Here is a 19,099-nt window from a genome sequence, read left to right on the forward strand (position 1 = left end):
AGCACTTATCAGAGAATTGCAGACTGATAGCCACCAAAAGCAGGAGATATAGCCTGGAGGACAGACGTTTCATTAAAACTGAAGTCTAGAGGCTGTTGGCCGAAGGCATCATTGATCCCAGCACGGCCTCTGGCGAGCACAGGTGCTGGTGGTAAAAGTGGGGGAGAAGAACTGGATGGTAATAGACTACAGCTAGACTGTGAATAGATTTATGTTACTGGATGCCTACCCCCTACCCAGAATCTCCGACATGGTGAATGAGATAGCCCAATATAGGGTCTTCTCCACCATAGAGCTTAAGTTGGCATACCATCAGATCCCAACCCACCCAGAGGACAGTCCTTACACAGCTTTTGAAACTGACAGCCGACTGTGTCAGTCCCATTCAGTTTGACGAATGGGGTATCAGTGTTCCAAAGGGAGATGGCCCGCATGGTGGATGATCACAAACTAAAAGCCTTGTTTCCGCACTTGGATAATGTCACCAAATGCGGCTATGATGTGGAGGAACACGAAGGGAATTCCTTCCCACAGCAAAAACCCTAAACCTGACATATAATTAGAAGAAGTGCGTGTTCTGGACTTCTCGGCTGGCAATACTAGGGTATGTGGTGGAGGGAGAGATTGGGTCCCCAGATCCCGAGAATGCACCCCCTTAGAGAAGTACTGTTGCCCCAGAACCTGAAAGCCCTGTAAAGATGCCTCGGGTTCTTTTCCTATTATGCCCAATGGATCCCCAATTACGCAGAAAAGGCCTGGCCATTAGTGAAGACAACAGATTTTCCCCCATCAGTGGAGGCTCGTAAAGCCATCGAGGGCATCAAGGCAGCGATGCATGCCATTGATGAATCCATCCCATTCCAAGTGGAAAGTGATACCTCTAATGTTGCCCTAGCTGCCACGCTGAATCAGGCAGACAGGCTAGTGGCATTTTTCTCTAGAACACTCCAGGGCCTGGAACTCAGGCACTTGGCAATTGAGAAAGAGGCCCAGGCCATAGTGGAAGCTGTGCGCCACTGGAGGCATTATTTGGCTGGTAGACCATTTACCCTGCTGACGGACCAGAGGGCTGTCGCATTTATGTTTAACAACAAACAGTGGGGTAAAATAAAATGATAAGATCATGCGGTGGAGAATCCGATGCTCCACATGTAATTATAAGATCTTATACTGGCCCGGGAAGCTTAATGAGCCACCCAATCCTCTGTCCCGGGGAACATGTGCCAACGCACAAGTGGATCGTATGAAGTTCCTGTACGACAAGCTCTGCCACCTTGGGGTCACAAGGCTATATCACTTTGTGAGGACTAGAAATTTAGCCTACTCAGTTGAGGATATTCAGGAACTGTCCCATAACTGCTCGGTCTGTGCTGAATGCAAGCTGCATTTTTACAGACTGGATAGAGCCCAACTGATTAAGGCAACCTGTCCCTTCGAACGTCTTAGAACGGACTTCAAGGGTCCCCTCCCATCCAATAGCAGGAATCTGTACTTCCTGAATGTAGTGGATGAGTACTCCCAGTTCCCGATTGTTATCCTTTATCCGGATACGACCGCAGCCATGATCATCAAAACACTCTGGACCATATTCACTATGTTTCGACTGTAATAAAGTACAGTATGTACTCCACTTCGTCACCATCACCCCGCCGGGTTTTATCTCATAGAAGGGGTGAATGTGGTGAAAGGTATTTGCATAGATGTATGGACTGGCCAATCTGAACCTCCCTGACCTTCCCTAACCCTTCCCTTGGCTCCTTCCCGGACTTCCCAATAAAGGCTGGCGTTCCCGGACTTGCCTCCTCTTGCTCCTGTACCTGGATGCTGGCCAAGTCGTGTATCACTAATGCTCAGGTTTTTGGTAATTAAAGCTGTTTAATCACTCCATTATGTTGATGTGATTATTGTATGTACCACAGGTGTACCACAAGGATTTACTCTCTGTGATTTTATTAAATGACGAGGATCAAGAGGAAGGATGGATTAGTAAGTTTGTGGATGATATGAAGATTGGATGGGTTGTGGATGGAGTTGAAGGTTAACGAAGGTTACAAGAGGATATAGACAGGATGCAGAATTGGGCAGAAATGTGGCAGATGAAGTTCAATCCAGATAAGTGTGAGGAAGAATAAGCCAGAAGACTTGAGTACAGGGTTAATGGTCAGTTACTTAAGAGTATGGATGAATAGAGTGACCTTGGAGTACAAATCCATATGTCCCTCAAGTTCGCCTGACAGGTTGATATGATAGGTTGATAAGAAGGCCTATGGGATGCTGGACTTCAATAATAGGGGGATTGAGCTCAAGAGTAGAGAGGACATGTTGCAACTCTACAAATCTCTGCCGAGACCACACTTGGAGTATTATATCCAGTTCTGGTCACCTCATTTTCAGAAGGATGTGGAAGATATCGAGAGGGTACAGAGGAGATTTACCAAGATGTTACCTGGATTTGAAAATCAGTCTTATGAGGCAGTTAGCAGAGCTAGGATTTTTTTTCTTTGTAGTGAAGAAGAATGAGAGGAGACTTAATATGGGTCTACAAGATTATGAGAAGCAGAGATAGATGAACAGCCAGTGCCTGTATCCCAGGACAGGAATAGCAAACACTATAGGACATATGTACAAAATGAAGGAAGGGAAGTTTGGGGAGATATCAAAGGTAAGTATTTTACGCAGAGAGTTGTGGATGTCTGGAATGCCTTACCATGGATGGTGGTGGATGCTGAAACATTAGATGGATTAAAGAAACTTTTAGACAGGCACATGAATGGAATTTTAAAAAGTTACGGGATAGGGAGGATTTAGTACTTGTTTTTAAGGAATATATGGGTCAGAACAACATCAAGGGCTGAAGGGCCTGCACTGTCCTGTAAGGTTCTATGTTTTATCTCTTATAAATGGTGATTTTGTATTAATTCAGTGAGTGTCTGGTGGCTCTCAACTGTTCAGTGAGTAAACGCCTTAGTGCAAATAAATCTGTGCACTCCTGTGCTTGACTTCAGGCCTGTGCTGAATTAGCTGATTCATCTGGAGATGTGATGTAGGTTGGGCTGTAACACAGAGATTCCTTAGGTTGAGGTGAAAACCGGGTCAAGAACTTTCCAGAATTTGTCTCTTGTGTCAGGATCAGTTTGAAATAAAAATAAATATTTTGTAGCATCTTCATTTGCCAATGTTCTTGCTTCCTCTGCTGAGTCCATGCTTGGAGAAGAATGTCAGGATCCTAGAGTGTGTCACAGGAAATGTGTTCAAGTACACCTAGAATGAGGGAGAGACTGGGATATGAAATGCATCCTGTAGGTAAAGGTACACTCACTGTAGCCATCTGAAAACATTTGCACAGTGCCCGGGAACCATGGGAAATTCTTAGCTAATTGAAAGCCAGGAATATAAAGACTGACCATTTTAGTCTCTGCAACTCTGTGTTTAGAAAAGCTTCTTGGGAATGATCAGGTGGTTGGTATTTCTACAGCATACCAGAGGGTTTTCATTTACATGGTATCCCATTCATCTCTTTCCCTGATTGCCAAATGTTAACATTATGTTAAAACTGGACAATGGAATGTGGGGGTGGTGATGAATGAAAGCATGGGCGGTGGAAAGAATGGTGGAGAATGGGGAGTTTTGAGGGAAGGAGGTTTAAATGGAGGAGGGAGACCAATGGAAGAGGGATTTGGTGAAGGAAAGAAGGAGGGGAAATGATTAGGCCATTAAATGCATTTGTTTATTGTCACATGTACTGAGATACAGTGAAAAAGTGTTTTACTTGCCATCCAGGCATTACATAGCACAAGTAGTGCAAAAATATAAACAAGGATTCAGGAGATAGTGTTAGAGTCAATTTAAGCAGGAAAGAAACTGACCTTGGAGGTGTGTGTTTTCAAGCATGTGTGTGTGTGTGTGTTGGGTGGGGGTGGGGGGGGGGAGGAAACAGAGTGTGTTTGTGCTGTTAAAATATAAGTTGGTATCTATGCATGTATATTAAATCCATGCAGATGAGCCTGGTCTCCAATTGCTTTAGACACTTTGTCAGGTCCACAATCACCCCTTGTTAAAATAAATCATTCTCCAACATCTTCGACACTGCCTCGTAACATCTTAAAGTGCTTTAAGTCCAGTTAAGTACCCAATAATCTCATCTCAGCATGAACACAAGTGGCACTAAATTGGCCACTGCTCCTCTTGTGTGTGGCAGTCAGAGTTCTTGCTGTTGATTACATTATAATAACAACTGCAAAATATAGGAAGATTGAAATTACAGAGCTGTATACACTTATGTGGTATATTTCCATGTTGTCAGAGTCATTTTTGACAATTGGACATGAAGGAATTGCTGGGAGCTGTTGAACCACTAGCAAACATTTGTCAAGGTGGCAGAGAAGCCATGAAATAAAATAAACGTGCTTATTTGGAAATGGTTATAATGTTAGCATGAATTTATACTTACTTTTCTTACACAGAAAATTTAATCATTTTCCTGGGATGAATGAAATCTGCAGGAGGGATTTGCTGGCCAGGAACTTAAATAGAATGTTAAAGCTCTATCCAAAAGAATACAACATTTTCCCAAGAACATGGTGTCTACCATCTGAGTAAGTTTAAGGAAAGAGTTGAAATGGGGTGGGGTGGGGGAATGTGTGTGTGCGCACATCTGAGTGTGTAAAATCTTCATAGCAAGTTTAAAGAGAAGAGCATGGAAATAGTCACTATATAATCCAATAGAGAAGAAGCTGTGATTTTTATGTCCAGGACTAAGCTTTAGATCAGATGGTACCATGGTCTTATATGCCTGGGTCAGAAGTGTTTGTGCTTTCTCAGTTTGGATCCTTGCAGTCATGGTGATCAGAAAGTTCACAGATTAACCAGAGGGTACATCAGGTTAAGGTTAAGGCTAAGGAACCCTGTTGGATCAACCTGGCAGAACCAAGTACTCAGCCAAACCTGACCTGGTGTTTCGGGGAGGGTGTGAGTCCATGAATCCAGCACAACGTAGGAGACCATATTTCTTATGATGGAGTGAGTTAGTGCAAGAAAATATAAACTATCACACAAATCTGCTTCCTCCTTTATTCAATTCTATGAAATACTAAAATACTGATGTGTAAAACATCATAGATCAGGATCTCTTCCATCACTAATTTTACACAGATCAGAGTCAAAAATAATTCATACCTGAATACACTTTTTACAACTTTGATGGTTCTACTTGTGTTCATCACAAGTCTTGTTTCTATGCTCACACACCCACACCTAATTCCATTTACCTGACATCTTCTGCTTCCATTGGTGCACATTTAAGTAGTGCCTTGAGTCTAAAACGCTCATCCTTGTTTTCAAAACCCATCATGGCCTTGCCCATTCCCATTTCTGAGGGCTTGCAACCCTCCAGTGCCCCAAAGCTCATCTTTTATTCACTCTTGAATTTCAGATTTCAGAATTTTTGTCAAAGTACATATATAACATCACATAAAACCCTGAAATTCTTTTTATGGAAAGTGAGGCAGAATTACCACTTATTGGCAGTGCAAAAAAAAATGACTCAAACATACATATGTAAACAAATAAATGTAAACAAGCTGACTGTGCAATACAGAGAGGAAAAAAGTAAATAAAGTACAAAAGTAAAGGTCCCTGATTGAAGTTATTGTTGAGGAGTCTGATCGTGGAGGGGCAGAAGCTGTACCTGAACCTGGTGATAACTCATGTGGAATTTGTACCTCTTTCCTGATGGTAACAGCAAGAACAGAGCATGTGTTGGGTGATGTGGATTCTTGATGATTGCTGCTGCTGTCCGACAGCAGCGTTCCCTGTTGATGTTCTCAATGGTTGGGAGGGTTTAACCTGTGATGTCCTGGGTTGTATCCACTACCTTTTGCAAAGCTTCATGCTCAGGGGTATTGGTGTCCCATTAACAGACCCTGTTGCAACCGGTCAGCACACTTTCCACCACACCTCTGTAGAAATTTCCCAGGGTTTCTGATGTGATATCTAACCTCCACAAATTCTTGAGGAAGTGGAGGCACTAACATGCTTTCTTCTTGATGCCATTTGTGTGTGGGTCTAGGAAAGATCCTCCAAGATAGTGACTCCTAAGAACTTAAATTTGCTCACCCTCTCCACCTCTGATCCCCCAATGATCACTGGATCATACACCTCTGGTTTTCCCTTCCTGAAGTCAACAATCAGCTCCTTGGTTTTGGTGACATTGAGTCTGAGGTTGTTTAATCACCTCAACATTAGCAGTTGTGATTGATTTGCTTGGTCTAAGGTATTCTCTTCTTCCCTATATCATTGTACCTCCCTGAATCTTCCTCAGCACCCCTAATTTTCTTACAAAGTAGATTGAGCCAATTTTTCCCAGCATTTCTTTAATTTTTGGTTGACATCCTCTTCAGTATTCAAGATTCTTTTACTGTCATATAATATTACACGAAATTGCCTTCTGCTTACCATAAGGCAGACAGAGTCTCTATTAGTGTCGCCTGACTCCCCCTTACAGGAAGAGCAGCAAGAGAGATCCTTCAGAGTCACTGAGTGACCATGGATTCACCTCCAGTTCTCCTGCAGCCTCTGCAGCTGCACAACCTCCAGATCCAAACCTCTGACATGACCGGGAAGCCTTCAGTGCCCAAGGCCCTTCAGGAGCCCTTTTTGCTCTCAGCACTCTCTCAAATCCCAGCTTCGAAACTGGTTCCCATGAACCAGTCTCCAGCAGTTAGCAGCCCGTGAGGGCCCGCAGATCACAAGTCACCAGCAGGCTGTGTGGGACCCTCAGTCGCTGAGCCTCTCACTGGTCTGCTGCCATGTAGAGTCATCTCCATTTGCTTCTCCTTCTCAATGAGTAGGTGTTCTTCCTGTTTCTGGAGCCCTGCACCAGTCTGCTGCTACCCCAAAGTCTGCAACTCCTTGTGGCTGCTGCTGAGCACTGCCATCTTGGGCATAGACCTCTGCAGTTGCAGGATTTTACTTTTAAAGCCTGTACAGAGCTACTGTCATTTGGAACGGGCAGTTGAACCCTTCAGAGCAGTGCTGTATCTCCACTTGACCGAGTCTGCTTTGTGGTTCGGTTTTACTTTTCAAAGGAATTTCTTTTCCTCTTGTACCTTGTGCACCTTCATGGTTTTCCATTTAATTTCCTTGAATCAGATATCAACTAAAACTCACTTCCACAGACTTAATAAAGGAACGTTGACTGACCATTTCTTCCAACGAATGCTGCCTGAGCTGCTGAGTTCCTCCAGTAATTTTTTTTTTGTCTGTTAAAGATTCCAGCATTTGCAGATTTTGTGTTTCTGTTTTCCAAAATTACAGTGGAGTCTGTTTATTGAGGCATCAACAAGATAAATAAAATTCAAAATAGGGTCTCTTTTAAAGAAGTCTCACAAACAGGGGTGCCACGATTAGTGTAGCGGTTAATGCAACATTGTTACAGCACCAACGACTGGGTCCGGTGTTCGAATCCTGCGCTGTCTGTAAGGAGTTTGTTTATTCTCCCTGTGTCTGTGTGGGTTTCCTCCAGGTGCTATGGTTTCCTCCCACCATTGTAGGTCAGTTGGGTGTAATTGGACAGCACAGGCTTGTGGGCCGAAAGGGCCCGTAGCTGTGCTGTATGTTTAAATTAAAACAGTAGCATATAGAATTCAGCAATGTCTTATGATTAAAATCAGTGAGTGAAGGAGAGCTAATAATGTAAATAATGTAAAATCACCGTTCCAGCAGTGCAATCTGGAGCTCAGATTGACAGAGGATTTACATAAACATCACCATGGACCTTTTGCCCACAATTTCCACTAACAGATCTGCAATGTCTGAACTCGCATGATCTTGATGTCAGGACCCCCTTGTCTCTAACAAGGACTCCAAGAATGCAAAAGTGCTTCCTCTCCACAAAACTCCCCAAAAGGCTTTGGCACTTGACAAGACTTCTTCCTTAAGTTAGGCAGTTATCAAATTGGTCAGAATCTTAAAATGTTCCAGAATACCTCTGACACCTAAAAGCAATTAACAAGCTTACTGATGAAATACAGAAATAAATTAATTTTTAATTATCAAGGCTCTGTAGATGAAGTAAATGGAAACATACTTTGAGTCCAAGTTCTATGGTGTCTGCGTGGCAAGACAAACCCATTTCCACGTCAAACTGTCCACATTTAATTCCAGCCTGGGAAAATCAAACACTGGTTAAAAACTCCAGTTATTCCAGATAATTGGCCAGTGTGAAAGAGAGGTCACTCACTGAAGTGAATATCGGCTTTACCTCTGAAATATTATCTTTACTATACATCTTTATGCAAACACTTGAAGTGTCCATGTAACAGAGATAGCCATTCGAGTTAACTAGCTCTTTATAGTTAACCTAGAATCTGGTTAGCAAGTATTCAGGGCCGTTGACAGTATTTTGAGGAACAATCTTATTTTTATTGAGTTACAGCTTTGATTATTATTTACATAATTTTTATTTCCCTGCCTCTTTTTCTACTCTAACCCATCAGAGTGACACAGGAGACTGCATATGCTGTAGTCTTAAGACAAACACAATCTAATCTCACACAACATGTTCAAGCCTATAAGAATTTTGTAAGATTCAATGACACCTCCTCTCATTCTTCCAAACTCTACAAAATGAAATACTGACTTGTTCCCTTCTCATGTGACAACTACACCTGGAATCAGGCTGGTGAACACTTCCTCACTGGCAAGCACATACCTTTTTGGTAGAGTCCAAAGCTGTACTCAATGCTCCAGATGCACTCACCAGGCCATCTATAATAAAGATCAGCAACTGTTTGCCTTCCTAATTGCTTGCATCACCGATACCTTGGCTTTCAGTTACTTTTATACAGATGTAATCTCGTCTCTTCAAAAATTAGCATTACTCAGTCTTGCACCTTTCAAAACACAATTCTATTTTGCCAAGGTGGTATGTCACTCAGCTTATGTATATCCCCTTGAAGCATCATTGTTGATGTGGATTGTGAACACCTGGGGCCCAAGTGGTGTACCCTGCCATCCCCACTCGTCACTCTTTGGGAAACAAGATGCTGACTATCTATTACCTTGCATGGATGCTGAGTTCCTCCAGCATCTTGTGTTTCTTCCCAGACTTTTGTTTTCTGTCTGATGACCCATAGCCGTTAATTTTCTCTAATTAGTTGGGCTCTGACCTTTGTGGCCTACCACTTGTGAGTGACCTCATCAAAAGTTCTACAAAAATCCAATTAAATCACATCCAGAGGTTCCTCCTCATCTATTCCACAAGTCAGATTTCCAATGAACATTTCTTTACAAAATTTCATGTAGACTGTTGTCACTCTGAATGAGTCATTGGAGCCTGAAGTTAATGGATATAAAAGGTCTTTATTCATCAGAAGAAAGTTCTGTAAAATCTGTTTGTCCACTCATGATACTCAATAATACAGTAATGTTTTAGATTTCTTTTAACATAAAGACAACAATAAAACAATTCATTACAGTTTCAATGGGTATAATTGCCAACAAAGTTTTGAGTTTAGACATGCAACTTTACAGATTTATATATTTACAATAGGAGCAAGGTTCAATTGGGAGAATGCCAAAGTTCAGAAACCAGTGACTGGTCCAAAGGTTCTGAATACAAGGCACCCAGAATATACTTTGGTTACAGTACTGAGGGATGGCTCCCCAGATAAACAAAGAACCAGACTATTAAGCAATATGTTTTGAAGTGTGTATTAAGTTCCAGGAAAATGTCTTTAAAGATGAGGTAATAAAGGAGGAAGCAACTCAATGCTTTCCTTGACCTCATCATGAGGCTTTCTAGTGAGGGCAGATTAACAAGAACATTTATTAATCGTCTTGCCTTGAATAGTTACATTGATACAGAATTGGAATGTCCCACATCATTGATCAAGTATCAATGGAAGTTAAATTGTGAATATTTAATTTATTCTCTGATATGAATTCTTTGGTGTTTGAGTGTAAGTGAATCAAGTTTTTACTCATTTGTCATTTCCAATTTGGATCCTTGTAGAACCTCCAATTGTCTCTAAGTTTCTCTTCAATATGTCCTCATATTTTATCATGCCTTTTTTTTTTATCAATTCCTTGTCTTTGCTGAATTTTAAATTCCTCCAAATGCTGGCAGCTTTATAAACCTCTTACTTTGATCTAAGTTAATTTCTCATATCAGCTACAGAAGAATCATTTTCCTAATTAGTTTTTGGTGCTTTTAAAGGATTTATTTTGGCAATTTATGCATTACAGGTACTCCCCGACCTGCAACCTATTGGACATGTCCATCCGCACATACGACCAAATAAAAAAAAAATATATATATGAAAAACTATAAAATTTGCATGGTTTACATTGTATTTGACAAACTATAACAAGGATACAGGACATGCAAGAGCCAAAATGCACGTACTTACCTTATTAGTCAGCGTCCCAGGGTCCAAAGGCTGGGCATGACCATCTTGATTCCTGTGCGCATATGCGAGTCTTCGGTTGGTGCACGTGCAATGGTTTTGCATATTGGAGTTCAATTGGCGCATGCATAAGAGTTAAAGGCAAAAGTTCAATATTGTCAGGACGCTTAACTCTCACCTACTCTCAGTGGAAAAAGTCTATCTATATTTATTCTGTCTATCCCTTTTAAATACCTTTATCAAATCTCCACTCATTCTTCTACATTCCAGGGAATAAAGTCCTAACCTGTTTAACCTTCCCCCAGTAAATCTTCTCTGCAATATTTTTATCTTATTGATAATCTTTCTTGTAGTTAGGTGACCAAAACTGCACATAATATTCCAAATTTGGCCTCACCAGTGTCTTATACAACTTTACCATAACATCCCAACTCCTATTCTCAATATTTTGATCTAGAAATCCACCTTGTATATAATTCTCCTCCATCTCAATATAATTAATGTGATTTATCCAATCTCTGTATGATATTAAAGCCCCCATCCCATCATTACTGCACTATCTCTGACACATGCATCTCTCCATAACTCAACTTTCAACCTGCCTTATTAAAACTTTATACAATGCTTCAGAGTTTTGCTGCATTTACTTTCAGGCACCAGTGCTCAAGGTAGTCCTGCTACTGGTTGAGGCATTCCTTAATTAATCTAGAGCTTGAAACAGTGCAACACACATGCTTAGCCAACTCTCAGATCACCTTAGGCTTGTTCTTTCAATTCAATCACTAAGTATGATAAAACTTTGTAACTTAACTGAGCATGGCAATTTCATTTTTTAATAATGCATTATTATGCAAAAAAAAACAGCTGGAGGAACGTCTCTATATTATTTAAATTATTTATGGTCCCTCTTCATCTTAACAAATTGCTTAATCAGCATTTAGTATTTTTGAATTTTCTTATCTGCCTATGAAATCACCTACAGCATTGAATGGGCATGTGGCCAAGTACATTTACGTTACATGAATCACATTGTGTTCACTGTAGAGAAAGCCATTCTGCCTCACAGGAACTTGATGGCATTTGTGCTTCACATAAACTCCCCTACTGTGCAAAAATCGAACAATCCGCATCTTAAATATATTTAATTAGGCAACTCCTGTTGCTTCCCCAGGAAGGATTCACTACCTACCTCAAGAGTCTGGTTGCACACCCCAGCTTAATTGTGAGACCCAATCCCCCAAATCTGTGGTGCACCTGATCATCCTTTCACCAGCATCACTTTCTACCCTGACAGTTGCTCCATTTTCAATCAGGCCATTAGCAGTTTTGCCCTTTAATTATATAAATATTACATTTTAGTTGCAGTAACTTAGCCTCCTACTCTCTTTGCTGTATCTTACTGAATATTGAAAGCTATATCTTTACATAATTATTCATGCAAATGAGAATAGTCTGAAACAATGACACGAGTTTAACAACTTTTTCCAAATAAATTGTTCATATGAAGCCTTTATCAAATTATTAAAATATAAAAGTTATACAAAAAAAGGAGAAAACTTTAACCTTTGTAAAGTTATGTCATGGAAGAGGATTTTGACTTACATTTATGGAGCTTGTGATTAATTAGGCTTTCATGGTTGCTTAATTGGGATATGATTCTGATTTACTGTTCATATTACAATTTCTTCATGCCACAAATCAGAAATGATTTGAAGTCTGCTTTGATATAAAATTTTAATTAATTCTGGATGCGATATGGCTCATCCACCTCATTTGCTTGATGCTTTAAAATTCCTTTTGATAAAAATGCAATGTTAATAATACTGACACTAATATGGAATTGGATTAAAAACAAATAATGCAAAAACTTCTTAGGGTTTAGGCAGCTTAGAGAGAGAAAAACAGGATTAAAGTTTCAGTTTGATAGTCTTTTATTTAATCCATTTCTAATTAAAGGTCATCGGCCTGGAACAATAACTGTTTCTCACTCCACAGTGGCTGCCTAACTTGCTGAGTAGTTGCAATATTTCAGTTTTTATTTCAAATCCACATGAGAACTCAAGAACTGGAAGCAGGAGTCAGCTATCTGGCCCGTTGAGCCTGCTCTGCCATTCGACAAGATCATGGCTGATCTGGCCGTGGACTCTGCTCCACCTATCTGCCTTTTTCCCAAAACCCCTAATTCCCCTACCATGCAAGAATATAACTAACTGTACCTAAGTACATTTAATGAACTAGCCTTTTTGCTTCCATGCGCAGAGAATGCTACAGATTCACTTCTCTCCTGTGACAAACAGTTTATCATTTCCAATTCTTTCTCTGAGGAAAGGAACTTAATGCAAATCTTAATGCGTCTGTGCTAGATTAGCACCATGCAACCATAAGAATCCGGGAACAAGTTTTCTCCAAAGAAGATGTTTAAATTATTACAAGCAAACTTTAACTTTCAGAGCTTAATAAGAAAATAGTGAAGACAGAACTTTAAAGGATGGTAATATTTTTAACGGAAAATAACTTCCATTTATGGAGCTCGTGATTAATCGGGCCTTCGTGGTTGCTTAATTGGGACATGAATCTAAATTACTCCTCATGCAAAACAGTATGTAGGTGATCATAGATTTTGATGAAGTTGGATGGTGTCAAAACTACCTGTATTCGCAAAGTCTAATTCCTCTATGGAACAATCACCAAACAAAATGCAGCTGATGCCTAGATATTCAGGAGTATTTTTTTTAACTAAATGCTTTTTTTGTATGAAATGTGACTGAGATTCTTGCTGAGATATGAATTCACTCTGCTAGCTGGAAAATCTGTTGTCCTCATCAGCAAGTCTACTGCACCTATTCCCAGGTGGTCCCCCATCCATATACTCTCTGTCGAAGTCTACTTAATTAGGTGCTCACATGGAGTGTAATAAGAACACAGATCCATCGCTCCCCCAGGGAATGGAGAGAACATGAAACTTATTGTGCTATGCAGAGCCTGAGGCAAACAGTGTGGAAGTGTTTAAAGCACAGATGTATGTGGAGTAATATTCAGATAAGGTAAATGAAAGAAGGGGGAGAAGGTTCAACCGTGACATGAACCATTGCATGGATTGGCCTGTTTCTTTGCTGTGATAATTGATGAGCTGATCACAAATATGTGACTTCATAAATTGGAGGTGAAATTGATTATAAATAGAGCCATAGAATGCTGTAGCACAGAAAACAGGCCATTCATCCCTTCTAGTCAGTGCCAACCTATCATTTTGCTAGTCCCACTGACTTGCTCCCATTCCATAACTCTCCAGACCGCTCCCATTCACGTATCTATCCAATTTATTCTTAAAACACAAGATGAGCCCGCATTCACCACATCAGATGGCAGCTCATTCCACACTCCCACCACTCTCTGAATGAAGAACTTTCCCCTAATGTTTCCGCTAAACCTTTCCCCTTTCAGCTTAAAACTATGACCTTGTGGTAGCCCACAATTGCGGAGATCGGGCAGGCACATCGCGCGGCAGCAGACACGGACAGAGATCGCTAAAGCGACTCCAAGGACAACGAACCGGCAGAGGTAGAAGCTGGGGCAGCATCAGACTAACAGCCCTAAAATGGCGTTGGTCAAGCTGCCCAACTAACTCAGCAGAAACAGGCTGGGGAAGAAGGGCATTCATATGCATGGATGTTCCCGCCCACTACTGTTATTCATATGGCTGACTCAGTCAATCAGCAAAAAGGCGGGAAGTTGAACAGTATAAAAGCAGCCTTTCCAGTCCTAATAAAGAAATGAGCTTAACCTGCCACACTGTATGTGTGTGTGTTTCTTTGTAGCGGTCGGCTACAATGTCTCATATTTATCTCTCCCAATATAAGTGGAAAAAGCCTACTCACGTCCACTCTGTCTATAGCTCTCATAATTTTGTAAACCTCTATTAAATCACCCTCATTCTACACTCCAATAAAGTCCTAACTGGTTTAATCTTTCCCTGTAACTCAACTGAAGACATGGCAACATCCTAGTAAATCTCTGCATTCTTTCAATCTTATTGATAACCTTCTTGTAGTTAGGTGACCAGAACTGCACATAATATTCCAAATTTGGCCTCACCAATGTCTTAAACAACTTCAATATAACATCCCAATTGCTATACTCAATACTTCAATTTTATGTTCACTCTTGGTTTGCCCTTCCAAAATACATCACCTCACACTTGTCTGCATTAAACTCCATCAGCTATTTTTTGGTCCATTCTCCCAGTTGGTCCAGATCACCCTGCAAGCTTTGAAAATCTTCCTCACTGTCCACAACCCCTCCTATCTTTCTGCCATCAGCAAACTTTCTGATCGAATTCACCACATTATCATCCAGATCATTGATATATACAACAAACAACAATGGTCCCAACAAAGATCCTTGAGGCACTCCACTAGTCACAGCCCTCCAGTCTGAGAAGCAACCACACAGACAATTACGAATCCAATTTGTAACCTCTCCGTGGATACCCAGTGTCATAACCTTCTGAACTAACCTCCCATGTGAGACCTTGCCAAAGGCTTTACAAAAGTCCACAATGACAACATCTACAGCCTTTCCCTCATCTACCTTCTTAGTAACCACCTCGAAAAACCCTACAAGATGTGTTAAACACAACCTACCGCACACAAAGCCATGCTGACTGTCTTTTATCAACCCATGACTGTCCAAACACCTATATATCCCACCTCTCAGAACTCCTTCCAATAATTTACCCACTACTTGTGTCAGGCTTGCCAGCCTATAATTACCTGGTTTATTTTTGGAGCCTTTTTCAAACAATGAGGCAACATGAGCTACCCTCCAATCCTCTGGCACCTCACCCTCTAGCACCTGTATCAGCCAAGCTCCTTGAAATATCTTCACTAGTCTTCCGAAAGGTCTGCGGGAATATCATATCTATCCTGGGTGATTTATCTGTGCCTTATTTGCTCCTAGAACGCTTCCACCAGCGTTGTCTCCGCTCCATCCTCAACATCCATTGGAGCGCTTTCATCCCTAACGTCGAAGTACTCGAGATGGCAGAGGTCGACAGCATCGAGTCCACGCTGCTGAAGATCCAGCTGCGCTGGATGGGTCACGTCTCCAGAATGGAGGACCATCGCCTTCCCAAGATCGTGTTATATGGCGAGCTCTCCACTGGCCACCGTGACAGAGGTGCACCAAAGAAAAGGTACAAGGACTGCCTAAAGAAATCTCTTGGTGCCTGCCACGTTGACCACCGCCAGTGGGCTGATATCGCCTCAAACCGTGCATCTTGGCACCTCACAGTTTGGCGGGCAGCAACCTCCTTTGAAGAAGACCGCAGAGCCCACCTCACTGACAAAAGGCAAAGGAGGAAAAACCCAACACCCAACCCCAACCCACCAATTTTCCCCTGCAGCCGCTGCAACCGTGTCTGCCTGTCCCGCATCGGACTTGTCAGCCACAAACGAGCCTGCAGCTGACGTGGACTTTTACCCCCTCCATAAATCTTCGTCCGCGAAGCCAAGCCAAAGAGAGAGAGGAAAGATTTGCTGTAAGGCAGCAAGCACCTCTTCCTCCTTAGTCTTCATATGTTCCATGACACTTCTGTTTGTTTCCCTTCCTTATGCACTATGCCAATTTCCTGATGCAACAAAAAACTGTTCAAGATCTCCCCATCACATGAGGCCCCACACATAGTTGACCACTCTGATCCTCTAGGAGACCAATTTTGTCCCTCACTATCCTTTTACTCTTAATATACTTAAAGAAACCCTTTGAAAGAAAAAAGTCAATCATCTGGAGCCAAACCTGATAATGGACATTTCTATTGACAATAGATAGTTAAGTTAGATTCCAGATTTCGAGTACATACGTGACATCACAAACAACCCAGAGATTCTTAATCCTGCGGGTGAGGCAGAATTACCTCATTCGCAGGATTACGGGCAAAAAAAATGTACATAGCGCAAACATGTAAACAAATAAAGAACTGTAAACAGATAATGAATGTAAACAAACCGTGCAATACAGAGAGAATTTTTAAAAAATCGATAAAATTCACAGTAAAAGTCCTGAAATGTGTCCCTGATTGAGTTTGTCGTGTAGGAGTCTAATGGTGGAGGGGTAGCAGGTCTTCCTGAACCTGATGGTGCAAGTTTTGTTGCACTTATACCTCTTTCCTGATGCCAGCAGTGAGAACAGACTATGTGCTGGGTAGATCCTTGATAATTTCAATCCCGCGCCGACCACTCTGTCCGATGTGTCTGTTGTAAGGGTCAGGGGGGGAGGAAGAGTCTGGATGGGCCAAAGATCTGGCCTCCGCTAGTGCCACTTTGGTTGCCTGGAATGCTTCAACGGTTTTGCGTGGCCACTGGAGCGCCTCGTTGCCAAGTTTGATGAGGTCGAATAGGGGTTGCATGAAGGTAGCTGCTCCCGAGAGGTAAAGATGATAGCAGTTCACCATCCCTAGGAATTCTTGTAGGCCTTTGATTGTGCTCGGCCTGAGAATACATTGGATTTCTTTCATCTTATCAGGCACCTTCCACCTCTCGGGTGATACGGTGTCCCACGAAATCGATAGGCCGAACTGGCATTTAGCCGCCTTCACTGTGAGTCCGAACTCCTGCAACCTATCGAAAAAGCGAGTCAGGTGCATCCTGTGTGTGCTGGCATCGAGGCTGATGATGAGAATATCATCCAGGTAGACGAAGATGAAATCAAGGTCCCTGCCAACCACATCCATGAGACGCTGAAATGTCTGGGCTGTGTTCTTTAGTCCAAAAGGCATCTGAAGGAACTCCAAAAGGCTGAAAGGTGTAATAATGGCCATTTTCAGGATGTCATTAAGATGCACTGGAATCTGATGGTACCCTTTGACAAGGTCCACCTTGAAAAGATCCAGTAGCCCTGGAACCTCATGGCGAAATCCTGGACGTGTGGGATGGGTATTGATCCGGGACAGTGGCATTGTTGAGTCACCTATATTTACCACATGGGTGCCAATTGCCTGAGATCTTCTGGACCATATGCAGTGGGGATGCCCAGGGGCTGTTTGAACAGCGGATGATACCCAACTCCTCCATAGCAGTGAACGGGGTCTTGGGTTGGAGGAGTTTGTCCTGCGGGAGGCCATGCATACACTGGGGGCCTGATGGTCTTGATGTGGTGCTCCACACCATGTGCTAGTTTAGCGTTGTGGAAGTTAGGCAACAAAAGTGCTGTGTACTTGGCCAGTAGGCAGGCAAATTCATTATGGTCCGGAGCGTGGATTCCTAATGGCAGAAAGGAACATTTCTGTAGAGTAAGGGGGCATGACTGGAACATGGTAGCATTGACCAAACACCATCTGTTCATGTCCACCAGGAGCTCATGTACCCGGAGGAAATTTGCTCTGGGTAGGGTTTGTCCCACTGACGCAATAATACACTTCCAGTGGAAAAAAGTGTCCGTGGCGTGGATTGTGACCAGATGGGTGCCAAAACTTGGAATGGAGGAACTATTAGCTGCCTGTAGGAGAAGCCCCTTGGGATTGTGTTTGAGTTAAAAATACATCGGCGCCCATGTCGCCTAGGAAATCCTTCTTTGTTCGCTGGTCCCTGAGGCCAACTGCCGAGGCCACTATCGGCACCCGGCCTGTCCGTTTCCTGCTGCCGCGTTTAACTTGGCGTTGGGGTACAAGCATGGAGGGACGCACTGCAGGGCGTTATGGCCCCATCTCCGGTGGTAGAAACAGAAATCGCTGTTTGTCTGAGTGCTCATTACCTTGAGGCTGGGCCAAGACTACTCCTGGGGAGCCCGGCGGGTGGGGGGGGGGTGGTGGGCTGAACCGGCGGCGCTGACGGCATAGATCGGTTGTAAATGTATGGAGCTCTGTTTCAGAGTACGGAAAACTCTGTTTGCTTCCTTGGCTACCAGCTATAGGGCACTGAAATCCATGTCGGATATTGCCGAGGAAATGGGCACTGGTAGCTTGGAGAGGAACAGGGCCTCGAACAAGAAACAGTTTGTGTGTCCGTTCGCTAAGGCTACCATTTCGTACATGAGCTCGGAGGGGTTCCTATCGCCCAGGCCTTACATATTCAGGATGCGGATGGCGTGCTCGTGTCAGTTGAGGTCTAGAGAATCGAGGAGGAAACTGGAATTGTTCGTACTTATGCTCCATAGGAGGATTTTCCACGAAGGAGCTTACTTTTGTTACGGTAGTGGTGTCCAGGGCACTGACGATGTGCCAGAACTTGGTATCCAAGGCAATGCTTCTGATCTGGAACTGTGACTTGGCCAGTTGTAACCAATTCCTGGGCTGATTTGCCCAGAAGGGCGGCAAATGCACACCCACAACGTTGGTCACAGCTGTTGCGACTGTAACAGTAGTAGCATCCTGCATTTTGTCGTGTTTGAGGTGGATTCCAAAGATGCTGGAACCGTCAGGGTCACCACGGTAGCTTCAGCTAACAGCAGCGCTACTGAAATTAAGTACGTCGACACATCACGAGGTGAACGTAACTGAACTTTATTTTGAATTACTCGCGCTGCTCGAGCAGACCACCCACTTCCTGTAAGGGACACGTTGGCCTTAGGAAGTGACATCAATGCGTCGCGGTATCCTCCCCATCCAGCGGAACGCAACACGGAAGTGGTACTATCCCCTGGACAACGCATGTCACCAACTGCGAGATTCTCCTCAGAAGGGAAGGAAGGCCTGCGCC

The 19,099-nt window shown here is 42.8% G+C and overlaps 1 long non-coding RNA gene across 2 annotated transcripts in view; it reads left to right on the forward strand.

Annotated features, from left to right (window-relative positions):
• The window catches only part of LOC138747633 (uncharacterized), a 74,421-nt gene that overhangs the window by 50,679 nt on the left and 4,643 nt on the right, over positions 1-19,099 (forward strand). For both annotated transcript variants that reach the window (XR_011347586.1, XR_011347587.1), the window contains exon 4: positions 4,464-4,595. This is a non-coding gene — a long non-coding RNA (uncharacterized lncRNA). The remainder of the gene's footprint in view (positions 1-4,463; positions 4,596-19,099) is intronic.

The sequence above is a fragment of the Narcine bancroftii genome, chromosome 12, assembly GCF_036971445.1.
Source record: "Narcine bancroftii isolate sNarBan1 chromosome 12, sNarBan1.hap1, whole genome shotgun sequence".
NCBI lineage: Eukaryota > Metazoa > Chordata > Chondrichthyes > Torpediniformes > Narcinidae > Narcine > Narcine bancroftii.